The following is a 22,506-nucleotide window of genomic DNA, read 5'->3' on the forward strand; positions in this document are numbered from 1 at the left end:
CAATATTCACATGTAACCAGTAAGCAATAACACTCCTTTCCAGCTAACCCCAAACTACTTTCTGTCTCTATGAATTTGCCTATTCTAGGCACCTCGTATCAGTGAAATCAAATAGTATTGTCCTTTTGTATCTGGCTTCATTCTCTTGGCATGTCTTCAAGGAGCATCCATGTTGTAGCATGTGTGATAATTCCATCACCTTGCTCCCCCCTCCTTTTTTTTTTTTTTTTTTTTACAAAGTCTTGCTTTGTCATTGAGGCTGGAGTGCAGTGATGTGATCATGGCTTACTGCAACCTCTGCCTCCCAGACTCAAGTGATACTCCCACCTCAGCCTCCCCAGTAGCTGGGACTACAGGCATGTGCTAATTTTTTACAGGCTGACTACACCCAGCTAATTTTTTTGTAGAATCAGGTTTTCACCATGTTGCCCAGGCTGGTCTCAAACTCCTGGGCTCCCACCTGCCTTGGCCTCCCAAAGTGCTGGGATTATAGGCATGAACCACCACGCCTGGCACCTCACCCTATTTTAGGAGGGTTTGTTCACCCTCTACCACCACGCCCCTATTGACTGAGAACACGAATAATGACAAAAGTTGCCTTGAATTCAGCCCATGCTTTGAAGTTATTATTTTTAAACTACAGTAGCATCAATGAGCATTTGAAAATCATAGTTAATGCATGGATGTCACGTGCTCACCCTGCAGACTGTGCTGGGGATTAAGTAGATTCTCAAGCCCTGGCATGAACCCCTGACCTGCACCCCACTGCCAGGACCTGCAAGCTGGCATCTCACCACAGCACCCCGTGTCGTTCTCCAGGAGGCCCCATGTAGACACACATCTCCAAGCCCCCACTTCACATCAGGAGGGGAGGGCTCCAGTTAGGCTGCCAGCCCCTGGCCAAGGGGTGGCCAGGATGAGGAATGAGCCCTGACAGCCTTTGGGGTTTTCAAAGCACACCAGGGCTGAATCTATGGTGTAATCCCTTCAGCAGGGCTGCAAGGACGGCAGGACGAACACTGTGCTGTTTGACATTCAGTGAGTATCATTGAACAACATACTTATCATTCATGCCACATGCCACCAACCCAGGACCCTCAGCCATCAAGCTGAGCCTTTTCAGAGGGAATCAGGACAACTAAGGATATCAGAAAGTCATTCCCTCAACATGTGGAGACAGGAGAGGCCACACTGCATACCAGGCTGGAATTTGGAGTCCAAGCAAACCCCAAATGCATGGCTATCCTAGCTGTGAAGGGGGCCTCTCTGTCCTCCCCTAGTATCTTCCCTCCCAGCCCTGAGAAGTCTGGAACTCCACAAATCTGCTGGCTCTGGAAAGTGAGGGATGGGGAGAGAAGGCAGGGGGTTGCCATGGTGATGGCAGCCAATCAGAGATCCTCTGCTGCTAGGGGAGGAGCAAGTTCGGTCTGAGTCCCCCTCACTGACTGTGAAGGAGGGTGGAGCTGGAACAGGGGGAGAAAGAGACAGGACATCACTGCCTGACAGCAGAGACCAAGGTCGGGGAGAAGGGTCATGGGGAGGGTGGCTCTATTTCTAGGATTACCTAGTTTCCATTTGGTACTAGGTTGTGATGGTTACACACACACACACACACACACACATTCAGTACATCTCACAATTGCCCTGTGAGAAAGGGATTACCCACCCCATTTATAAAAGAAACAGACTCCAATAGGAAAGGTAACCTCAAACAGCCTACCTGTTATGCAGCGAGGCCTGGATTTGAACTCTGGGGAACGGGATGCGGGAGACACTGGCGAGAGAGTGAGTAAGGTAAGCAGGGTAGAGCCACGGCCCCAAAGACCTACTGGGTGGGAGAGTCCCTGGGACTTCCCTGAGATGGCATAAAGCAATATGTTGATAAAACAAGAAACACAGTGATGGTAAGAAAATGTACCAAACACCAAGTCCATAGAACAAAGGGCGAGGAGAGACCAAAATCAGAAAAGAAATCAGCAAGGTCAAAACTAGGAGGCTCAGAAGGACAGGATGGCGATCAGGGAGCAGGTGGAGGGGAAGGCAAGGTGGGCGCTCTGTTCCTCACACCGCAATATGGAAAGTCCCTGTGAGCCTTGTTGAGAAATATGGGCTGGCCCTGGACCTGCCAAGTCAACTTTGGGTTAGACCTGTTGCTTGTGATCAATCTACCCAAATGCTGGACTTTAGCCAAAGGGGCATGGGGCCCACAACGCCCCTCTGCAGACACCACCTCTCACAGCCCAAGTTGCACTACAGCAACAATACTAGGATGGAGTGTGTGTGGCCATTCCCTGAATCCCCATGCATTGCCTGGCTGCACCATGCGGACCCGATTCCTATATCTCTGCCCAGGAATCCCAGGGCAGCCACTGCTTGGTGACTTGACTCACCATACAATAACTCACACTCACAGCCTCTCAGGCACAAAGGAAGGGGCCCCTGCCCTTCTCAGAGGTAGTTCTATCATAGGACCGGCTGGGAAGTCACCCTGGGGACCCTCATGGAGCCTGGGATCTCTTCCCAACCCTCGGAAAAAGTGGACCTAGTCTCACATGGGAATTCAGAATATCTAATCCATACATGTGTGTCTCTTCCACTCACACCAATGTGGTTTGTAAAAACTATAGAACATCAATGGGAATTTATCAATGGGAAATTGCAGTTTGTGGGATTTTCTTCTGTAGAATTTGTTGAATTGAACATTATCAGTTATTGACTTGAAACAAGTAAAAACATGTTTGCACTATGTCATTTTAAAAATGTGAACTCTGTTATTTCACCTGAAGAGTGGCTGTCCTGACTCACATGCTCTGGAGTCACTAGTGGCTTAGATTTTCCTTCAACCAATTAAAACACAAATCAATTCAATCGATTTGAATCCAAGCAAAGCCGGATTGCTAGAGCTGTTTGTTTATGCCCCTGATTAGATTTGTTAACTAAATTGTAATGGTGGTTAATATTTATAACCACAACATATGATGTTTATAAAAGCAATATTTATCAAGTGAGCTAAAACCTGTAAATCACTTAGAACATTGCCTGGCACAAAGTATGGGCTCAGTAAATGTTAGCTATTATTATGATGTCATTAAATACAAGAGCAGACTGTGAATGAGTCTTAGGTTTGCAAGTAACAGAAGCACATTCCAAGGTTGTTTATTTAAAAAAAAAAAGACAATTTATATTAAAATCTAAGAGTAAAACAAATTTTAAATACTCACTAGGCTCTCACCTATAATCCAAGCACTTTGGGAGGCCAAAGCGGGAGGACTGCTGAGCCCAGGAGTTCAAGACCAGCCTGGGCAACATAGCAAGGACCCCATCTCAACAACAACAAAAATATTCGACAAAAAAAAAATTTTTTTAAATTTGGTTCACAAAAACAAACAAACAAACAAAACCTATTCAATCCAATTAGAAAAGGGACAAAAGATATGAAGAGATGTTTCACCAATGAGGATATACAGATAGCAAACATATGCATGACAAAATATTCAACATTACTATGATAAGGCAAGTGCAATTTAAGACCATGATGAGGCCTTAGCACACACCTGTGAAAAAAGCTAAACTAAAAAACAGTAGGCCAGGCGCAGTGAACTCACACCTGTAATCCCAGCACTTTGGGAGGTCAAGGTGGGCTGGATGACTTGAGGTCAGGAGTATGAGACCAGCCTGGCCAACATGGCAAAACCCCATCTCTACTAAAAATAAAAAAGTAACCAGGTGTGGTGGCACGTGCCTATAACCTCAGCTGATTGGGAGGCTGAGGCAGGAGAATCGCTTGAAACTAGGAGTCAGAGGTTGCAGTGAGCCAACATCATGCCACTGCACTCCAGCCTGAGAGACAGACAAGACTCAGTCTCAAAGAAAACAAAAAAAAACCAAACAAACAAACAAACAAAAAAACAGTAGGCCAAGTGCGGTGGTTCACACCTGTCATCCTGTCATCCCAGCACTTTGGGAGGCCTAGGCAGGCGGATCATTTGATCTCAGGAGTTCAAGACCAGCCTGGGCAACATAGTGAGACCCCTGTCTCTATTCATTAAAAGAAAAAACAATAGTGAAAATACCAAATGCTGGTGAGAATGCACAGAAACTAGATAGCTCCTGCATTGCTGGTGGCAATGGAAAATGGTACAACCATTCTGGAAAGTCATTTGGGGGTTTCTTAACTAAACATATACTTGCCAGATCACCAAGCAATTGCATTCCTGGGCATGATTCCAAGAGAAATGAAAATGTATTCACACAAAAATCTGTACACAAATATTCATCACAGTTTTATTCATAATAACCCCAAACTGGAAATAACCAACATGTCCCTCAATAGGTGAATGGATAAACAAACTGTGGTTCATCCGTACCATGGAATGCTATTTGGTAATAAAAAAGGATGAACTGCTGATACACACAGCAACTTGAGTGGATCTCAAGGGAATCACGCTGAGAAAAAAAAAAAAAAGCCAGTCTCAAAAGGTCACAAAGTGTATGATTCCATTGATAGAATATTCACAAAAGGACAAGACTATAGAGATGAGAACAGACTGGTAGTTGCCAGGAGCTAAGAGTGGTGGAAAGAAGGAAGGATGACTCTAAAAGGGGTAGCAAAAAGAAAATCTTTGTGGGATGGAACAGTTGTGTGTCTTGATTGTGGTGGTAGTTACACCAGTCTACACATGGGATAAAATGACATAGAACTATAGACACACATTGCACCCATTTCCTGGTTTGATATAGTACCACAGTTATGTAAAGTGTAACCATGGGAGGAACTGAGTAGAGGGTAGGTGGGACCTCTCTATTATACTATCTTTGCAACTTCTGAATCTGTAATTATTTCAAAATAAACAGTTACTAGAAAAGAAAAAGGGAGAAAAGAGGAGTTGGGAATTCTTTATTTAACCCAAAATGGAGGGTTCCTCCCAAAAAAGAAGAGTCAGGAAAGCAATCACGAGTCAGTTCTTTCTTTCTCTCTCCCTCTTTTGTTCTCTCTCACTCTTTCTCTCTCCCTCCCTTTCTTTCTCACCCTCTTTCTCCCTCTCCCTTTCTCTTTCCCTCTTTCTTTCTCTCTCTCCCTTTCTTTCTCTCTCTCCCACTTTCTCTCTTGCTCTTTCTCTTTCTCTCCCTCTTTCTCTCTCCCTCTTTCTTTCTTTCTCTCCCTCTTTCTCTTTCTCTCCCTCTTTCTCTCTCTCCCTCTTTCTCTCTCCCTCTTTCTCTTTCTTTCTCTCTCTCCCTCTTTCTCTTTCTCTTTCTCTCCCTCTTTCTCTCTCTCCCTCTTTCTCTCTCCCTTTCTCTCTCTCTCTTTCTCTCTCCCTTTCTCTCTCCCTTTCTCTCTCTCCCTTTTTCTCTCTCCCTCTCTTTCTCTCTCTCCCTCTTTCTCTCTTCCTCTCTTTCTCTCTCCCTCTTTCTCTCTCTGCCTATCTCTCCCTCTCTTTCTCTCTCTCCCTCTTTCTCTCTCCCTCTTTCTCTCTCTCCCTCTTTCTCTCTCCCTCTCTTTCTCTCTCTCCCTCTTTTTTTCTCTCTCTCCATTTCTCTCTCTCCCTCTTTCTCTCTCCCTCTTTCTCTCTCCCTCTTTCTCTCTTTCCCTCTCTCTCTCCCTCTTTCTCTCTCTCCCTCTTTCTCTCTCTCTCCATTTCTTTCTCTTTCTCCTTCTCTCTCTCTCCCTCTTTATTTCTCTGTGTCTCTCTCCTCTCTCTGCAAAGCTGCGTCATTCATCTTTGCAGACCACCTTCTGTGCTGCTCATGCATGTGGCTGCCTCACAGCCATGAAGGATGCCAGTGCTTTTTGGTGGTGCTAGTGTTCATTGTAGTTGGGCCACACAGAGAAACCCATTAGCCCTCTCTTAGATTCAGTTTAAAGCTCTCAGGAAAACAAAATCCACTAACCCTGCCTGAACCTGGAGTCCATGCCTCTTCCCATGGCAGTGGGGTCGCACAGTACAGATGTAACTGCCTCCGGGAATATGGACACTTCCTCCTTTCTACACAGAGGTGAGGTCCTGATCCCAGGAAATGCCCCTTTCTCCTCCAGGTCAGTCCCAGATGGATGGGTCTATAAAGCAGATGACAAAAACCCACCATCTATAGCCCACCTGATATAGAACACTGGGAGAAAGGCTGGCCAGTAGCCATAAAGCTTTCCCACTTAAACACAAAGAAGGAAGGACCCTCAAGACAGCAGCCCCTGGGCAGGCTACTGGTGTTGAAACCACCTTTCCAAAAATTACACACTGAGAAAATGATGGCAGTGGGAGAGATCTGATCTAGCCAAACCCCATCTTGCCTTTGGCCTTCAAGCTGCCCTTAATTATTTCTGGGTTTAGGACAAGCTAACTTTAGGAGAGATTTAATTTATAGTTTAAATAATAATCAATAAATAATAAATAAAGTTTAATAATAGCCCTTCCCCAAAGCTTTAGCCTTTGTAAAGTTAATGAGAGCTCGCCAGGCTAGGAGGAGGAGAGGAGGCTGAATTCGGCTAAGGTGCAGACATAAACAACTGCCAGCCATTATTTTGGAGGTCACACGATATGCAATGTCCCCAGTCACTCCTGCAAGTAACATCACTATTGAAGAACCTAAGATTGGCCATTTGAGGTATCTCTTCAGGTTTTTTGCATGTTTGATGACCAGTGGCTCCATCTGGGCCCTCCAACTGCTCCTGTGGCCCCACCCAGAAGCAACTCAGTGTGCAGGAGGAACACTTCCCATGCCCCATGATTGCGCCCCCAACCAATCAGCAGCAACCACCCATTGCCTCGCTACCTCCACCCCTTCCTTCAAACTGTCTTTGATAAACCCTAGCCTCTAAATGCTCAGGAAGATTGATCTGAGTAATAACTCTGTCTCCCCCATGGCATGACAGGCCTCATGTCAATTAAACTCCACGGTCTCCATCAATTGGTTTTGTCTGTGCATTGGGAAGGAAGAACTCATCAGGCGGTTACAGTGTAAAGTGTGGACTGCCTCCCATGGGACACACGACGAAGCTTGTGGCCCCCTGCATGGTGACTCCAGCTGACACCCAAGAGAGTTCCTTGGTGAGCCAGTAAACCACTTTAGGCTCTGCCCACAGGGATATTGCCCTTGTCCAGGGTCCTCCCGGCCCACCTCGGAAGGAGCCTGAGAAGAAACTGACTGTGGTCATGTGACGTCTTCTGAAGGCAGCTGGCAGTCTTCTGGCTTGGCCCACAGCTTGCCTGAGGGATGAAGATGCCCTTTGTGTGGTTGGTTTGTGTTGATCTAAAGACCCTGTTCTCCAGGCTTGAGGTTTTTTTTGGCAGCACAGCACCTATAAAACCTTAACTGGCAGCCTGTCGATTTAATTTAGGGAGACTGCATTTGTTGAAAGCTGTTTCTAGACAGCTTGTGAAGCTGAGCAGCTGAGCTGGGCCCTGCCTGTGGGGCTGCAGTTTCTTAGAAGGAAGCCCGAGGGCTCCAGTTCTCTGCTTAACGGATTTCGCCTTAGGGTGCGCAGGGCAGTTGAGAAAGTCCACCTTCACCTTGTTAATTTGTAGATCATCCCAAACCTGGTTCCAAAGGGTGCTTCACAGTGGGAGGCACCCCCCATCTTGTCCAGCAAGAGGGTGCAGAAAAATGGACCGGAAGAAGTTTGGAAGATTCAGGGTTTCCCAGCTCCCCTGGCCTTTCCTGAATGTCCTTATTCCAAGTGCCAGAACCTCGCTGTTTCATAATTGGTGCACCAAATTTAGTTCTCGATGTAGGTTGCTGCAGAGTGTAACTGCTGCAGCTCTGTAAGTCCTGTGATTAACTTCAAGAATTGACTCTAAGTGGTCTCAGATCCTATACTATGAGCAGAAAGGACTTCAGGAGCAGGGTTTGCATAACTGACCTAGTTTTCCTGTTTTTCCCATCCACTTTAAGCCCAACAGCCTCAGACTTGACCCCATGCACTTTACTGAAATCCCAGAGAGTCAACAGCATGGCCTGACATCCTTCAAGATGGCCTTACAATCCCCTAAAGCCTCAGTCTCAGTAGAAAAATTGTCCAAGTTCCAAAAACCAGCAACACTGATTTCACCAGCTGTTTCTGTTTGTATATCACTGACAGGCAGCCAGCTTCCCCAATCCCAGAATGATGGGATCCCATTGTCTCCATGCCCTGAAACGGGTGAGTTGTGTGGTTATGTGTGGCTTCATTTCCTAGTACCAGGTTGCATCTTATTTAGAGTTCATTTGGCTGCAAATTAACAGGAATCTACTCCAGATTACCATAAGCAAAAACAGGAAATTCATTCAAGTTTAGAAAGATATCACAAAGAAACCAACACAAAAAGACAGCTGGCTGGAACCAGGAATCAGCAGCAGCAGCACCTGGGAAGTCTGTCTCTCTCTCTCTCTTTCTCTCGCCCCCACCTTATTCTGCATCTGCATCTCCCATCTCCAAGACAGACCCCCTCTCTGCTTCCAAGCAGTGGCCAGCCCACGATTCTTGGGGTGACAGAGAGACAGACTAGCCTTCTGTCCATCCTGATTTCAGAATATCCAGGCAAGAGAATCCGTCTGGCTCACTTCAGGTCAGGTGTGTGTGTCTGGTGCCAAGGATTTTGACCAGAGGGTGGACTGCATTGTGCAAATCTGTATGGGGTAGGGGTCCTCTTCTGGGGGGAGGTTAATGGAGAGCCCAGCAGACACCCCACATGTGTGCTCCATCAGGGTCAGCAAGTAACAAGCAAAAAATAATATTGTGTTCATTACAAAAATGCCTGAACCTAAGTTCATTGCCAGTGGTGGAACATTTTAATTGGGTTAGGCAAGCTGGGGATGGGAAAACGATTTGCCTTATGAGTATCCTGACCTCTAGCACTACAGCTGCCTCTCCCTACTGCAGAATCCCCAGGGGCTGAACATCCCTAGAGATGTCAGAGCAGGGTGTGAACAAATGAGTCTTTTAACATGGGTTGTCAAAAGGGCCAGAGACTGGGAGGGAAGGAAAGGGGGCCACCTCTTCCCCAGCTGTCCAGTTCTATCTGCTGCATGCTTTTGTGTGCCGAAGGTGCTGGAAACAGGGAGCTGGAATCAGCTCTGGAGTCACCCTGCACATTCCCTCCCTGCTGCACTCAGGAGCACACAGAGATTGATGAGGAAGGGGCCGGACTGGCCCACCTTCCCCAGCCCCCTAGAATTTCGATTTAAGGACAGTAGGGACTTGGAAAATCATAAAGTAGGTTTTAAAAAGGGGTGGAATAGGAAGAAATGCATACAGTCCTCTGTGGCTGCTAAGAAAACGCTGCTGTGACTCCCATGCCTCTTCCTTTGTAGTTTAGGGTCGGCCTCATTCTACTCGATGGGTTCAAAACCAATTTCAGACATACATACACCAAATTCAAGCACAGCAACTTTTTTTTTTTTTTTTTTTTGAGACAGAGTCTCTTGCTCTGTTGCCCAGGCTGAAGTGCAGTGGCAGGATCACACTCATTGCAGTCTCGACCTCCTGGGCTCAGGCAAACCTCCTGCCTCGGTCTCTCAAGTAGCTGGGACTACAAGTGCACACCACCATGCCCAGCTAATTTTTGTATTTTTTTTTTTAGACAGAGTCTCGCTCTGTCTCCCAGGCTAGAGTGCAGTGGCGCAATCTCGGCTCACTGCAAGCTTGGCCTCCCAGGTTCACGCCATTCTCCTGCCTCAGCCTCCTGAGTAGCTGGTACTACAGGTGCCCGCCACCACGCCCGGCTAATTTTTTGTATTTTTAGTAGAGACGGGGTTTCATCCTGTTAGCCAGGATGATCTTGATCTCCTGACCTCTTGATCCGCCCGCCTCGGCCTCGCAAAGCGCTGGGATTACAGGCGTGAGCCACCGCGCCCGGCCAATTTTTGTATTTTTTGTAGAGACAGGGTCCCACTTAGTTGCCTAGGCTAGTCTTCAACTCCTGGGTTAAAGCAATCCTCCTGCCTTGGCCTCCCAGAATGTTGGGACTATAGGGGTGAGCCACCATGCCTGGCCTGCCTGACTCTTCTTGTTTCACTCAGATAATAGAATATCCTTTTTTCAGTCCCCCAGACAGCTTCAGTTCAATGATTGATATGTCCCCATGGAAATTTTCCACTTTGATATTACCACTCTGGCCCCCCTCCAGCCTGGGTATGTTTGGGGCTGGGGTCAGCTCCTTTTTTCTGCCCCTCCTGCCCAATCTGCCAGAATGGGGATACAGGAGAAAGGGAGGAAAGTGAGGGAAAGAAAGGTCGTCTAAGGCTGTGATGGTCATGATGATGACCCCTTGGCGTTCTCTGGGCCTTGTAGGTGTTTAGAGCTTACTTTTCCCCTTGTAGCACTTTGGAGAGTTCTTCAAAGAGCCTCCCTCCACCTGCCACCCATTTCTTATTTTTATTTACTTAAAAAAAATTTTTTTAGAGACAGGGTCTCGCACTATCATGCAGGCTAGAGTGCAGTGGTGTGATCACCACTCACTGTAGCGTCGAACTCCTGGGCTCAAGTGATCCTCCCACCTCAACCTCCCAAAGTGCTGGGATTACACACAAGCCACATCTGGTCCTCAGGGCATTGTCACATGCCCTTTGTGGCAGACTGGCAGACTGTCCCTGATGCAGCAGCCTCCCTTTCCTCTGCCATCAGAGCAGTCAGCCAAGTGTGGACGCTCTCTGTTGAATTCCTCAAGCAATGGTCAGATGGTGGCCCACTGTGACCTCCCAGCTCCAGGGGTCACTTAGCAAGTATTCTGGTAGTTCATTCATGTTGGAGGAAGAGAAAGACATGTCCTTCATTCTCCATGGCTGTGGAAACTTGGGCTTGGGGTGGGAAGGAATTGGAATGGTGAGATTGGGAAGAAGGGTGGGATCACAGCATACCAACAACACCCTTGCCGGGCACAGTGGCTCACGCCTATAATCCCAGCACTTTGGAAGACCGAAGCAGGCAGATCACCTGAGGTCAGGAGTTCAAGACCAGCCTGGCCAACATGATGAAACCCCATCTCTACTAAAAATACAAAAATTAGCTGGGCTTGGTGGTATGTGCCTATAATCCCAGCTACTCAGGAGGCTGAAGTAGGAGAATTGCTTGAACACTGTAGGCAGAGGTTGCAGTGAGCCAAGATCACACCATTGCACTCCAGCCTGGGAGACAGAGTGAGACTCCATCTCAAAAAAACAGAAAAGAAAAGAAATCTGCCCTCTAACCTCAACTCTGCCTTTGATTTTCCAACTTCTTATAGGCTGAAGGAGGAAAGTCCACTGAGGTTTGCAAAACAGGCTGTCAGCTTCCTTGGATACCCTGCTTTGGGTTCCCACTCCTCACTTTAGACTGTAGGAGAGGTGGGTCCTGTTTTCTTAGAATCTTAGCCTGAAACAATAACAACAATAGCTGTTAGACACCGATTCTTGCACAGGCCAGGTCCTCTAGTAAGTTCTTGACAAAGATTTTCCACAATAAACCTATCTGGTGGGAATGACTATTACCAGTTTACAGATGAGGAAGCTGAGCCTCAGGGAGGTTAACTAACTTGGCCAAGGTCACATGGCTATATGGTGGGGGCGAATGATGAACTGGAGTTTTCTGACTGCAAGACTCTATGTTGCGCTGGACCCAGGAGCAAATACTTTACGTCGGTTGATATCATGAAAGTAAAATCCACGGTTTTGTTCAGCCTTCAAGGAGTGTACAGTCTAGATGGGGCAGACGTTACCCCATGCTCCTTCTCTTCTACTCATCCTGCCTTCCTCCTCACAGGAAGCCCCGACTTCCCCACCCCACCCCATTGCTCCTTTCAGTTCTTGAACTGAATGTTGTCCTTGCACTTGCACAATATATTTTACTCCCATTAGACGATGAGCTTCTCAAGTTCGAGGACCATGTCCTGTTATCCTCTTATCCTCTGCATGTATCTCAGTGCCTTGCAGAGGCTCAAACACAGTGAAATGTGAGAAGTCATGAAAAAAGAAAAAAACACAAACAAACAGATAAATAAACAGGAAACAGACTGCCCTTGGCTATCCCAACCTGGGCCTGAGGATTTGGGTGCAGAACTTGATGTCCTAGGTGTTGTCTGGGATGGAGAAAGGAAGTGGGTTTCATGCTCCCAGACTGTAAGATGACGGGGCTGATCATATCAAAGGCCCCTTTCAAGGACGATCACCATAGCTCTTCAAAAGTCCAAAGAGAAGAAGGAAGACAGTGCATTGTCTCTGTCTGCTTCAGTTTTTTCCTTGGACTGGGTGGAGCATTTCAACAGAAACCCATGTGCAGTGCAGGTATCGGGGATTCACCCAGCAGATTCTGAGCCCAGAATGTAGGAAACATCCCAGGAAGAAGGAAACAAAGAAGAGTACTCTTGGGGACAAAAGCTGTAGGTGGAGTTATTCTGCAGTAATATAGAATCAAACTTACTATTTCCTGGGTAATGCATTTCAAGTTTTGAACACTTATCCCCCAGATGAACTGTTAGAACCCAGACCACTGTAATTTAAGATCCACCTTCATGGACTCTGAGGGAGGTTATACAGGATTCTGTAGAGGAGGAGCCTACAGTGCTGAGGACCTATTTCATGTTGGGTCTCTGTTTCTTAGGGAGATTATGAAAATTGACCAGAATCAGAAAAAGGCATTGTCAAATTTCTTTCCCATCATGGTCCACTGACTTTGTTGTTGTGGGTTTATAACTTTACTAACATTGTTATGGTGTCTCAGAAAGAGGAGGGAAACCTGGGTGCAGTCTACCATCTTGGACAGAAGGGCCTAACATTTATTTTCATCTTTAACACAGGAGTTTTCTTTCTAGGAATTTATCGTAATTGAACAGGACTCCTAAAATACAATGTATATACAAGTGTGTAAGTGTGTCCATTGCAGTATTGCTTATAATAGTGACCTGGGGATTTTTTTTTTCTTTTTTTGAGATGGGATGTTGCTTTGTCACCCAGGCTGGAGTGCAGTAGCGCAATCTCAGCTCCCTGCCACCTCCACCTCCCAGGTTCAAGCGATTCTCCTGCCTCAGCTTCCCAAGGAGCTGGGATTACAGGCACATGTCACCATGCCCAGCTAATTTTTGTATTTTTAGTAGAGATGGGGTTTCACCATGTTGGCCAGGCTGGTCTCAAACTCCTGCCCTCAAGTGATCCACCTGCCTCAGCCTCCCAAAGTGCTGGGATTACAGGTGTGAGCCACTGTACCCAGACTTGTCCTGGAAATTTTAGAAGTCAATTATGATATACTCAGCACAAATCATTGGAGCCAGTAAAACTGATGCCATAGATTTCCATAAAGGAAAATCGTACACTTATGGAATGTCTATTTAGTTGAAAAGGTTTACAGCCGCTAAATCCTATACATTTGAAGATATTTAATAGCAAAGAAAACAGTAAGTGAATAAAAAGGGCTACAAAAATGTAGTGTGATCTAATTTCTGTACAAATCTCACACTTTTGAGTTTAAACATATAAAAAGAAACTGCATAAAAATGTTTACTAGTATCAACTCTGGATGGTGGAATTCTGGGTGATTCCTTATACATATTTCTGAATCAACATACATTATGTATAAATATATGGTCTATATTATATATGGTATATTATGATGTATGTATGGTATATGGTATATTTTTTATATATGGTTTATATAGTATGTATATTTAACAATACTCATATAGTTAAATATATTTATAGAAATTATATGTAAATTTATATATGGCATACGTAAATATATATTTATATAAATTATATATAAATTTATATATGTATATATGTAAATATATTTATGTACACCATGTAAAAATACATTTATATAGATTTAAGGTATATATATGTATATATGTGCACATATACACACGTGTGTGTGTGTGTGTATATATATATATATATACCTATATCTATAAAACCTGCCCGTCTGCTCTTACTCAGTTTATTTCCATTTCCACCTTCTTACTCCTCTGTCCGGCAAAGCATAGCGAAAGAGTTGAGGAGGGTTGTTTTTGTTGCCCCTATGGTTTAGGAAGAGTTAATTAACTCCTAATTAACGCATTAGACTAGGAGGAGCAACTGAGTTCAGATTGGATGACAGTGACATCATGCCAGTCGTGGGAGCCAATAGCAGCGCCCCTGCCGCTGAAGTTTCTTAAGCCCCGGATGCCTTAATGAGCCTCCTGCACCCGCTGGGTCGTAGTAGTTGCCGTTCTGTACGCAGCCGGCTGAGCTCCTCGGGCGCCCGTCCTGCATACCCGGACCTTCTGGGCTGTGCCTAGCGAGGGCCCCTTCCCACTCTAGTTCCTCCCCCAGCCCCTCTCTTCCGGGGCGTCACCAGTTTCTCTCCGGGGAACTTCGCCACTTGTTTCTCAGGAGGTGACTGCGTCCTGCTAATGAGTCAAGGCAGCGACTTTCCTTTGTCCCCATATTTTTCTCTTCTTCTCTCTTGGGACTCTGCTCAGGGGTTACGCCCGCTCTCGCTTGTGGTGAGGCTTCCTCATAGCCTCGCAACTCTTAAAAGAAAACCCTGTGTCCAGGGCACCAAGAAGCACCTACTAAACCAAACCTAACAGACTGGCGTTTTCATACCGCGACCCTTTCTCACTATAAATGTCACGCTTCTCATTCTAGAAAACAGAGGAGTCGGAGTCTGGGGGTAGGGGTCAACAACCGTGCAAACAGCATCCAAAGATATCCATGGCTTACAATATCTAAAATATGATAGATTTACAAATTTGGCATCGCACTGACTATAGTTTTAGGTTTGGCTTTAGTCAAGTAAGCATTTCCTCCTCTCTTTAAATATTCTCGTTTTTTTTTTAATTTTTTTAAATTTTATTTTGTTTTTAAATTATTATTATACTTTAAGTTTTAGGGTACATGTGCACAATGTGCCGGTTGGTTACATATGTATACATGTGCCATGCTGGTGTGCTGCACCCATTAACTCGTCATTTAGCATTAGGTATATCTCCTAATGCCATCCCTCCCCCATCCCCCCACCCCACAACAGTCCCCAGAGTGTGATGTTCCCCTTCCTGTGTCCATGTGTTCTCGTTGTTCAACTCCCATCTATGAGTGAGAACATGCGGTGTTTGGTTTTTTGTCCTTGTGATAGTTTACTGAGAATGATGATTTCCAATTTCATCCATGTCCCTACAAAGGACATGAACTCATCATTTTTTATGGCTGCATAGTATTCCATGGTGTATATGTGCCACATTTTCTTAATCCAGTCTATCATTGTTGGACATTTGGGTTGGTTCCAAGTCTTTGCTATTGTGAATAGTGCTGCAATAAACATATGTGTGCATGTGTCTGTTTTTTAAGCGGCTTCGTAGCATTCCAGCATATGGAATAATGTACTGACCTCTTCCCCTATTGTTGTATATTTAGATTATGTTCAACTATTTTCTATTTTAAATAATTCCATGATGAACGATGGATCTTTTGTACATATTTTCTTGTCCTAATATCTGAACATTTCCTTAAGATAAATCTTAGTGAAATTATCATTTTGTTTTCCTAAAAATACCTTGCTTAACATTTTTCTTGTTATTCCAAATTAAATAAAAATCACTTTGTCTAATTTCAAAACCAGACCTCTAGGTATTTTGAGTTATAACTGTCTGCTTATTCTAATTAGTTTTTTAGATTTCAGTAAAGTTTCATAGTTCTGTTTTAAATTTTAACTCAAGGTAGTTTTATATTTCAGTTGCTATTATGAATGGAGTCTTATTTCCAGTATATTTTCTTCCTGGATATTACTGATATCAAGAGTGTTCCTATTTATAAATTAATGTCATTTGAATTCACTTCACCAAGTCTTTTATTATTTATCAGTTGATTCTTTTGAGTTTTTAGGTAATCATTATACCACCAAACTTTCAGTGTATGTCAAAGAACTGCCTTATGTATTTGATGGCTTTTTTTTTTTCCAGGAAAAAAAATCTCTTTATATCTCATTTTGCCCTTTTCCTTTGAATTCCTGCCTGAAATTATCACCATCCTGTTTTCTGTTTGGATCTGTTTTGTTAGAAACCAGACTCCTTGGTACTGTGATTCCGTTGGTCATTATTTTGAGATATTTTTTATCAGAAGCTGATTATCGGGTTTTTAAAATTTGAGAATCTTAGTTTTTAATAAGAATATTTAGATAATGTGTATCTGCTGGATAGCAATGATGACATTTTCTTTTGTGACTATTTCATTTGTTGTCATTCTTTCTGCATAGACTTTTTTCCTTCTCTATTTTTTCACATTTTGGAAGAAATGTATGTACGCTGTTTTAAAAGTCTCCTAGTGTTTTAGTGATCCCTGAAAGCAAGCTTTCAACATATACTTGTTTCAATATCAGAAATACATAATAAAACAGTATTTTAAAAAAGAATTCTGTTCCTTCCCACCTCTTTTCCTCCATATGGGGATTTAAGAAACTTTACTTCCCTTGCCTCCAAATTTTCTGGGTTTGGTTACTATAATCTGGAGTTATACAACATGATCACTGTTATTAAATTCTATTTAACATTATATATCATCTCTTCCAAGAACAACTTTTGACATTTGCAATATAACACATATTCAATCAACTTATTCCAAGTGGGGTTCATTTATGGCATATTTTCTGAATCCTTGCATTTTGAAAATGTCATTTATTTTACCTTTGCACAACTTGTCTGGATATAAAATTCCAGATGATTCACAATCTTTGCTCAAAATCCTGTACATATTTTCCCATTATTTGTCTTTTGGCAAAGCAGACTGATTTTTATTCCTTGGTAATTGCTAGGTTTTTATTGTGTTGTTTTGCTTTGTAGTCCTGATGTTATTACAATTTATTTTGTATCCTATAATTCAAAGTATTTGCCATGAATTTGTTTGGAATGTGACAAGCACTTCCAATCTTCAATTCTATCAGTCATTTCAGTTTTCATTTGTTATTTTTTTCTTATAATTTTTGTTAGACTTTAATCCTCCCCCTCCCCTCTCTCTCCTCCCCTTCCCTCCCCTCCTCTTTCTTTTTCCCCTCTCCCTGTCTTCTGGCAATGTTTCTCAAATTTGTCTTCCATGTTGCTTACTCCATTTTTCTCAATCTTGGTTACAGCTCTGTTCTTGACTCTCTCTTCTATGAGTTTCAAGTCCACTGTGTTCTTCTCAGTTTCCTTGCAGTTTTGCTCTATCTCACTCACTCCCTTCTCATACTCAGCCTCCTGTCCTCTTCCTCCCTCTGTTCCTGCTTAAAGAGACGACTCCTTATTAAGGATGCCAAAGCTTCCTTCCAGGTACTGCAGATGGCCTTTTAAAGAGATTATTTTCTTCCACAGAATCTTCAGGATAATTCCTCCCCTTTGCTCTGTGGTATTTTGTCATGCCCCCATGTTGTTTTTATTTTATTTATGTTAAGAGACAGAGTCTCACTGTCACCCAGGCTGGAGTCCAGTGGTGTAATCACAGTTCACTGCAGCCTCGAACTCCTGGGCTCAAGAGATCCTCCCACCTCAGCCTCTCATGTAGCTGGGACTACAGACACACACCACCATGCCCAGCTAATTTTTTTTTTTTTTTTTTTGGAGACAGAGTGCAGTGGCGCGATCTTGGCTCACTGCAAGCTCCGCCTCCAGGGTTCACACCATTCTCCTGCCTCAGCCTCCCGAGTACCTGGGACTACAGGTGCCCGCCACCATGCCCAGCTAATTTTTTTGTATTTTTAGTAGGGACGGGGTTTCACCGTGTTAGCCAGGACGGTCTCGATCTCTTGACCTCGTGATCCGCCCACCTCGGCCTCCCAAAGTGCTGGGATTACAGGCATGAGCCACTGCACCCGGCCCATGCCCAGCTAATTTTTAAAAAATTTTTTGGAGAGATGGGGTCTCGCTTGTTGCCCAGGTTGGTCTGGAATGCCTGGGCTCAAGTGATCCTCCCTCCTCAGCCCTCCCAAGGTGTTGGCATTACAGTTGTGAGCCACTGCACCCAGCCTGTTGTTTTTAATGAATAGACTCAACACCAAAGGAGGTGAAATCTAAATCCTAGATTCCCTCAGCTCCACATAAAACTCACACAAGAGATGAGACGGGTACAATGAATAGCAGTTGGGGTAACCCAGCTGCCAGCACCCTCCCAGCCTCTCTCAGCATCAAAGCGGGTGGCTCTGCTGTCTGGAGGCAAAATCTTCTATGCCTATAGCACTCCTGAAACTATGAAAATGAGGACTGAGAAAAACACAGAACAATAAACTAAAAAACCCACATGCACACAGGAAAAGGTGCTTCCTATCCCTGCCGCACTGTCCTGTAGGAATTCCACCTCCCAGGATGCACCATGTTGCCACCAGTTCCCCCTTCTCTCTGCCCAGTTGCTTCCTGGAGCTTGCAGTCGCTAGAATGGTGCTGCAGGATGAAGGACAGAAGAAAACAGGATTCCTGGTCACTTCAAAAAGCAGCTGGAGAACAGTAAAGAGTTAGGACATGTCAGAAAACTCCCTTAATTAAAATAATGCCCTGATGCTCAGAATGGCTAGATCCCACAGCTCAATTTTTGTTTCTGTGAACCCCGAAAATCTGAGACAGGTCTCAGTCAATTTAAAAGCTTATTTTGCCAAGGTTGAGGATGTGCGCCTACGACACAGCCTCAAGAGGTCCTGACGACATGTGCCCAAGGTGGTCAGGGCACAGCTTGGTTTTATCCATTTTAGGGAGATATAAGACATCAATCAATGTATGTAAGGTGTACATTGGTTCTGTCCCAAAAGGCGGGACAACTCAAGCAGGGAGGGGGCTTCCAGGTCACGGGTAGATGAGAGACAAACAGCTGCATTCTTTTGAGTTTCTGACTAGCCTCTCCAAAGAAGGCAATCAGATACGCATTTATCTAAGTGAGCAGAGGGATGACTTTGAATGGAGTGTGAGGCAGGTTGGCCATAAGCAGTTCCCAGCTAGACTTTTCCCTTTAGCTTGGTGGTTTGGGGGCCCCAAGATTTATTTCCCTTTCACATTTCCCAAATTCACTTTCTCCCTGGGGGTTGATTCAATTGTTTAGGCATTCACTCAACAAATGTCAAGCTCAGTAAGTGCCCCTGTCACATGCTGCAGATGTTCCTGGAGCCCCAGAGTGGGAGTCCTCCCTTAATTCCTACAGCTGAGACCCAGCTCTCAGAGAGAAAAAGGGCATGCTGCAAGGAGTAACCCAGGAGCACGACTATGCAGCACCCAGATCACCTCTTTGGACCCCAAAGGTCCAACATCGGAACCTCAGTGGCGTCTGATCCTCAGGGTGTAGACAGGGGAGAGGGAGGAAGGGACAAAGAAGCTTTCGATGTGTCTGGGTGGCTGCTGAAACTCAGGCTCCATGGGCTTTATAGGGGAAATCCTCCCCAATTTCTGCCAGTAGGCTGGTCATCCATCACTTTTTGTTGGTCATCGGTGTTTTCGTCTTTGCTTCTGTCTTCCCTGGTACTGGGCAAAGCCATGCTGGGGGCTGCAGGCTGTATGCCATCTTAAACGAGTCAATATGTTACTTTCCATCCCCCTTACATCTGAATTTGGGGTCTTTTGACACCACTGTTCAACGTATTTGTATTTGCATCTGCTACGCTGCCTTCCTTTGGTTGCAATTCTGCCTCTATTCACTCCTCATAAATCTTTAACCTGAATCTTCAGCCCCCCTCTAAAATGTGCCCGTGCCACACGACTCCGTATCTCCCGTGCAGATCCTGGACTCCAGAGCTCTCTAATGGCCTTGAGCTCTCTAATGGCCTTCCCTGTGCTTCCACCCAATGTCCTCAAACACTGCACTGACCTCACCACGCCGCAGTGACCAGCACCAGTCATTCAGGCCAAAAACCTGGCAGCCCCCTTTCTTCACCTGGTCCAGTCTGTACACAGTCTGCCTGGTAATCCCACCTCCTCCAGGATTTCTAATCGCCCACTTCTCCCCACACCCCCTGCCTTACCCCCACACCCCCATCTTAGTTCAGCCCCTCATCAACTGAACTGCCTGGATTATACCACATTTACTGCTGCAAACCCAGATGTTTTGAGATCTAGGGACAGTAACACCAGGAGACTAGGGTCTGAGGTTCAGCTCTGTCACTGATTAGTCCTGTGACCTTGAACAAGCCCCCTGACCTCTTTTTTAAGCCTATCTCACACAGTGCTCAGGTAGTAGGGATTAAAACAGAGCCTACATGAGGTGCTTTATTAAGTAAACAAGGGAGGTTTTGCACGCCTATAGCCAACTTAAGAGGGGATAGAGAGTAAAAAGCACCAATATTTGTTGAGCCCCAAGTATGTGCCATACCCTGGTTGGGGCACTTCTCACACACCACCTCCCTCCATCCTCAGGGCTCCACACTGCTGCCTATCCAGAGAGCAGGGGAAGATACGGATTCGTGTCCCTAGAAGGGGGCTGTATGCAACCCGGCTGCCCAGACCCTCCAACTCGTTTCCATGTACATTTATGTTCCTCCTGGGTCCACATTGTTCCCAGACTGTCTGTTCTCTGAACTGTTATGCAAATCCCAGCTAGTCCAGTATCCATAGAAACCAGAATCTCCCATCTTCCTCAGCTTATTCCCTGGCAGGAGAATCCCACCCAGGTGACACCCACAAACAAGGACAAACAGCACCCCAGAGAAGGGGAGCTTCCCCCTGCCCTGGGCCATCAGACTTCAGTACTTATTGTTCAGTAGGTCCTGAAGGCATTTGTCAGGTTCTCCAGGCATGGCTGGGAGGAGGAGTGAGTGGCACAGGCCAGTGTAAGCAGCTGCATTTTCGTTTTGAAATCTGGAAGGGAGACGCTGTAATCTCAGCATCTCACATCGCTAACAATCATTTTTGTCCAACCCAAACAGCTCCACTGCTACTGGAAGTTAAGGTCACCTTCACAGTGGACATGAGTCAGTGTTTGTCATCATCTTTAATCTCATACATACGAGTACATATGTCATCTCTGGAACATAATGACATGATTTCATTGTGCATAATCAATTACTAATTTTATGAACATTTTTTAAAGATCTCACTCCTCTCCAGAATAACCTGTCTTATGCCTAAAACATTATGACTCATTAGTCTTTTTTTTTTTTTTGCTAGGGTCAAAACGTGAGACAAAAGTTTCTGCTCCCAATCCCAGGTTCTGGAATATTGGCTGGCAGCAGCACCCTGAGTCAGCAATCCCTACTGTGCACAAGACATAGGCTTTTGCTAGTGACATAAATTATGAATCACAGGATGCTAGAATTGGAATGACCTGGAAAACACATGCAAATGCCCAAGTTTCCCTGTTTACAGAAAAATACTTCAATGGCTATATCCTGCAGCTATTTAAATAGCAGAGCCAGGGTAAGACAACAGTAAACTCTCAACTGTGCCAGATCCTCTTCTAAGTGTTTCACACATTTGCTCATTTAACCTCATATCCACCCTGTGAGGTAGGAACTCTTACTATCTTCATTTTCCTCACGATGAAACTAAGGCACAGAGAGGTTCAGTAACTCCCCCAAGGTCACACAGTGGTTCAGTCAGGGTTTAGGTCCAGGTTGTCCAATCTGGTATCCCAGCCTCTTAACCACTAGAAACCTTTGTAAGGGTTCTAATGAATTGAGATTTTAAAAATGCACATTGAGGCCGGGCACAGTGGCTCATGCCTGTAATCCCAGCACTTTGGGAAGCCAAGGCAGGCGGATCACCTGAGGTCAGGGATTTGAGATCAGCCTGGTGAAACCCCATCTCTACTAAAAATACAAAAAGTAGCCAAGTGTGGTGGCACATGCATCCCAGATACTCAGGAGGCTGAGACAGGAGAATTGCTCGAACCTGGGAGGCGGGGGTTGCAGTGAGCTGAGATCACACCATTGCACTTCAGCCTGGGTGACATGTATATTGAGGTCTCAGCTTCAAGGTTTCTGCTTGGCTTTTTCTCTTTGTTTTAAAACCTTAAGGTGAAATATTTAAACACGAACAAAAAGTAAAATCTATCCACTGAATGGACTGCATGAAAACATCGTACAAACCTCCCCCTTGAGAGAAAAGGATTTTAATAACATCTTTGGGGTTTTTGCCTCTTGGTTGGGTTGCTTAGGGATGAGAGCTAGAGTTGTCTGCTCTAAATTATAATGTATTGGGGTGAACAGAATATACCCATCAACAGGATATGTGCTATGCATAAAATATCTCTGGGAAGATTGAAAAAAACTAGTAATATATATTGCCTACCAGGGGGGTTGCTGAGTGTTTGGGCAGAAAAAGGAGACAGACTGTTCTAGTACATTTTGTACCTTTGGAATTCACAGCCATGTAAACAGATTATCTAATCAAACAACACAAATTAAAGACAGGCTCCTGCTTGTCTTGTTGTGAGTACACTGCATGCCTGTACTTACTGCTTTGAATCCTATTTTTTTGGTTCTTACAACATAACCATTTTCTCATGCTACTGAAAGTTTTTCATGAACATGAGTTTTATGCAAACATTCTTGTTAAAAATCTGAAGAAATCGGAAGACTCCCAAAACAGGTAACTTCTATTTCTCAATCTCTCACTTTTCTTTGGGATTTGTCATTATTGGGAATCA

The sequence above is a fragment of the Pan paniscus genome, chromosome 7 (genome assembly GCF_029289425.2).
Source record: "Pan paniscus chromosome 7, NHGRI_mPanPan1-v2.0_pri, whole genome shotgun sequence".
NCBI lineage: Eukaryota > Metazoa > Chordata > Mammalia > Primates > Hominidae > Pan > Pan paniscus.